This window comes from Cervus canadensis, chromosome 12 (assembly GCF_019320065.1).
Source record: "Cervus canadensis isolate Bull #8, Minnesota chromosome 12, ASM1932006v1, whole genome shotgun sequence".
Classification (NCBI taxonomy): domain Eukaryota; kingdom Metazoa; phylum Chordata; class Mammalia; order Artiodactyla; family Cervidae; genus Cervus; species Cervus canadensis.
Genome location: NC_057397.1, coordinates 32291804 through 32295946, shown reverse-complemented (window position 1 = coordinate 32295946; position 4143 = coordinate 32291804). Strand labels below are relative to the sequence as shown.

At 42.0% G+C, this 4143-nt stretch overlaps 1 non-coding gene across 1 annotated transcript; it reads left to right on the top strand.

Annotated features, from left to right (window-relative positions):
* The first annotated feature begins 2751 nt into the window (after positions 1 to 2751).
* Positions 2752 to 2824, top strand: TRNAG-UCC. Its single transcript has one exon. It is a non-coding gene; the product is annotated as a tRNA-Gly (tRNA).
* Positions 2825 to 4143: the final 1319 nt, after the last annotated feature.

The following is a 4143-nucleotide window of genomic DNA, read 5'->3' as shown; positions in this document are numbered from 1 at the left end:
CTATGACTAGTGTGTTCTCTTGGCAAAACTCTGTTAGCCTTTGACCTGCTTCATTTTGTACTCCAAGGCCAAATTTGCCTATTACTCCAGGTATCTCTTGACTTCCTAGTTTTGCATTCCAGTCCTCTATAATGAAAAGGACATCTTTTTTGGTGTTAGTTCTAGAAGGTCTTGTAGGTCTTCATAGAACCGTTCAACTTCAGCTTCTTTAGCACGATTGGTTGGGGCATAGACTTGGATTTCTGTGATACTGAATGGTTTGCCATGGAAACGAACAGAGATCATTCTCTCATTTTTTGAGATTGCATCTAAGTACTGCATCTCAGACTCTTGTTGATTATGATGGCTACTGCATTTCTTCTAAGGGATTCTTGCCCATAGGAGTAGATATAATGGTCATCTGAGTTAAATTCACTCATTCCAGTCCATTTTAGTTCACTGATTCCTAAAATGTTGATGTTCACTCTTGCCATCTCCTGTTTGATCACTTCCAATTTGCCTTGATTCCTGGACCTAACATTCCAGGTTCCTATGCAATATCGCTGTTTACAGCATTTGACTTGCTTCCATCACCAGTCACATCCACAACTGGGTGTTGTTTTTGCTTTGGCTCTGTTTCTTCATTCTTTCCGGAGTTATTTCTCCACTCTTCTCCAGTAGCATATTGGGCACCTACCAACCTGGGGACTTCATCTTTCAGTGTCCTATCTTTCTGCCTTTTCATACTGTTCATGGGGTTCTCAAGGCAAGAATACTGAGGTGGTTCTCCCTTCCCTTCTTCATTCTGCACTCACTCGCTGATAATCTCTTTATGTGCTTCAAACCTTTCCAGTTTTACCCCTCTGAGGTGGATTCTGTTGTTATCCTCATTTTATAGGAGGTTTCAGAGGCTCAAGGTCACACAGTGGTCTGAGGCTGAGCCTAGACAGAAACCCAGCTCACCTGACTAAGGGCCTCTGTTCCTTACTCTCACAGTACCGTCTGCTTCCAGAAGGCCCATCATTTGGAAGACAGGTTTCCATAGGCCCGCAGTCCAAGGCCCTTCCCAGCCCCTACTGAGATGCTTGGTTTATTGGCCTAAATTATATATATATGCATGCGTGCTTAGTTGCTTCAGACTTGTCCATCTCTTTGCGACCCTATAAGCTATAGCCTGCCAGGCTCCTCTGTCCATAGGATTCTCCAGGCAAGAATACTGGAATGAGTTTCAGGGAGAACTGGGTTTTATCCCTGGGTTGGGAAGATCCACTAGAGAAGGGCATGGCAACCCACTCCAGTATTCTTGCCTGGGCAATCCCATGGACAGAGGAGCCTGGTGGGCTATACAGTCCATGGGGTCATAAAAGAGTAGGACATGACTCAACAACAATAATATGTATATGTGTTTTTGTATGTGTATGTGTATATGTGTATATGTATATATGTGTGTGTATGTGTATATGTGTGTGTGTGTATATATATATATATATATATATATACATACATACATATAATATATATATATATATTCTTCCTACAAGTTTGCTCCACATCTCTATCCGGTGTCTCTTGTTGATAAGCTGAGGCAGATAGAAGGAGCACCTCAGGCTTCATTCTTCTTCCTGTCCTAAGACTCAGAAAGAGCCAGCTGGAATCTACCTGCTCTGGGCTTGCTTCCATCAGCCTGGGCCCCACAGGGTGAGGGGTTCCTGCTAAGCCCACAAGCTTTAGGGGCCCCAGAGTCCCTCTCACATACACTTGTTTGTGGACATAGGACCTTTTGAGCTATATTTTTCCTCCCATGGAAATTTCTCTAGTGCTTCTGAATTATGCATCTTGGAGAAGCTGTTTTGTCCTCTGTTAGAGCTCCTTTATAGGGGTGGGGGTACCGATGGGAAGGAGGCCTTGACCTCTCCCCCTAAAGGTGAGAGAGTCTGACCCTACACAAAGCAACATGCATTTGGACTTAGTTTTCATTTCGACAAAGAGGTGATGATTTTCCAAAGTGACATATAATCATTAACCTCCTAGTTGGATTGGAAAATGGATCTCTTTTTGCAGCTTCTGTGCTCAAACCACTTCATCACACTGTTGTCTTTGGGTAATTTCAATGAGAGTAGAGATTGTCTAGCAGAGTATCATGTCTCCAATAATACGGTGGCTGGGTAAAGGACAGGGGGAGGAGAAGGAATTATGTGAATCATATTCTGTTTCCTAGAATATCTGGTTTGCATGTCTATGGGGGAGCAAGGCTGGTTGATGACTCAACATCTACTTAATGCATTCTGACCTTCTGTGGTACAGAGTCTGTAATGGTGTGTAAAATCTACTTTTTTTTTGGTAAAGATATTTATTTATTTACTTTATTTGGCTGCACTGGTTTCGACACACAGGATCTTTAGTTGCAATGAGTGAACTCTCAGCTATGGCATATGGGATCTAGTTCCCTGACCAAGGATCAAACCCAGGCCCCCTGCATTGGGAGCCTGGACTCTTAGCCACTGGACCACCAGGGAAGTCCCTAAAATCTACATTCTTAGCCACAAGGACATCATTTGACTGCAATACTGCTTCAGGGACCTAAGATTTGTATTCTGAAATAGAGATCTTGAAAAGATCTGGCTTGGTCCTAAGAAGAACCTTCTGTTACTGAATATTAAACCCCTATTGTCTATTTTGTAGGAAGGAGATGATCCTGGTTATGATTCTTTGTCTACCTCTGCTGAGTGTGTGTGTATGTGGCTAGTTGGGCAAAATTCAAAATCAGGGACTTCCCTGGTGGTCCAGTGGCTAAGACTCTGCACGTCCAATGCAGGGGGCCCAGGTTCGATCTCTGGTCAGGGAATTTAGAACCCACATGCTGCAAATAAAAATCCCGGATGCCACAACTAAGACTCAGAACAGCCAAATGAACAAATAAATGAAAATAAATTTTAAAAATGTTCAAAACCAGAAGATTCCATCTGCAGGCCCCAAGGTCCTTTGAAAGCCCGAGCAAAGGAAAAACTCAAGCGTGGTACCAGTTTATGCTCTTAAAGGATTCAAGTCTTCTGCCCTAATGGCTTGAATGAAACAGGAAAGTGTTAGTTGAAGATCACGGAGCCTACTGATCCTGGGAAGAAATTATTGTGATACATTAAGGATCAGGCTAGTTCAGGGAATTCCCTGAAGGTCCAGTGGTTAGGACTCGACCTTTTAATGCTAAGGGTCTGGATTCAATACCTCGTTGGGGAACTAAGATCCTGCAAGCCTGCAAGCTGTGCTTTGAGGGAAAAAAAAGGATCAGGCTAGCTTAAGAGTTGTGAACACTGCACTTTGGATCATATTGATGGCTACTGCTTTCACCCCATGGATTCCCAATAAAAGCTTATAATTGAAATGGACATAAAAAGCAGTGCCATGTGAATTTTACAAAGCAGCTAATTTGATGTGAAATGGAAATACTTTGAAACTAAAGAGAGAACATAAAAAGTCCATTCAATAAATACATCAGATAATAAAATAGATAATTTCCAGTAACCATTAGGGAGCAATGCTAAAAGAAAAATGAGATGAAGGAGGAAATATTTGGATGGAGTCACAGATGTTCTGTTAAGCACTATGCTATACAGATGATGAAACTGGACTTGATCGGCCAAATCTAATATCAACAAATTCAATGAAAGATAAATGTAAAGGCCTTTGGCTTGTCAAATAAAAGTCAGCCACAGAGGTACAGGGTAGGGGAGATTTAACTTGGCTGCACCTGTGTATTAGCTTTCAGTGGCTGACCAGAGATAGTGTTAAGAAGGAATCTGAGGGGTGGGATGGGGAGGGAAATGGGAGGGAAGTTCAAGAGGGAGGGGGTATATGTATACCTATGGCTGATTCATGTTGAGGTTTAACAGAAAACAACAAAATTCTATAAAGCCATTATCCTTCAAGTAAAAAATAAATAAACTTAATTTAAAAAAAAAAAGAAGAAGGAATCTGAGGACACTGCTGAGTTCCAGGGAACAGTGTGCCATGCTGATCGGCATTGTCTGGTATAGATGCGGGGAACACGTAGGTGGTGAATAACGTTACATAAAATCATGTATGCATTTGAGTGCAATGAAAGTTGCACTTTCACACAATGCAATGTGTCCACAATATGAGTGCCTCAAATCATTTGTCTATGTTAGA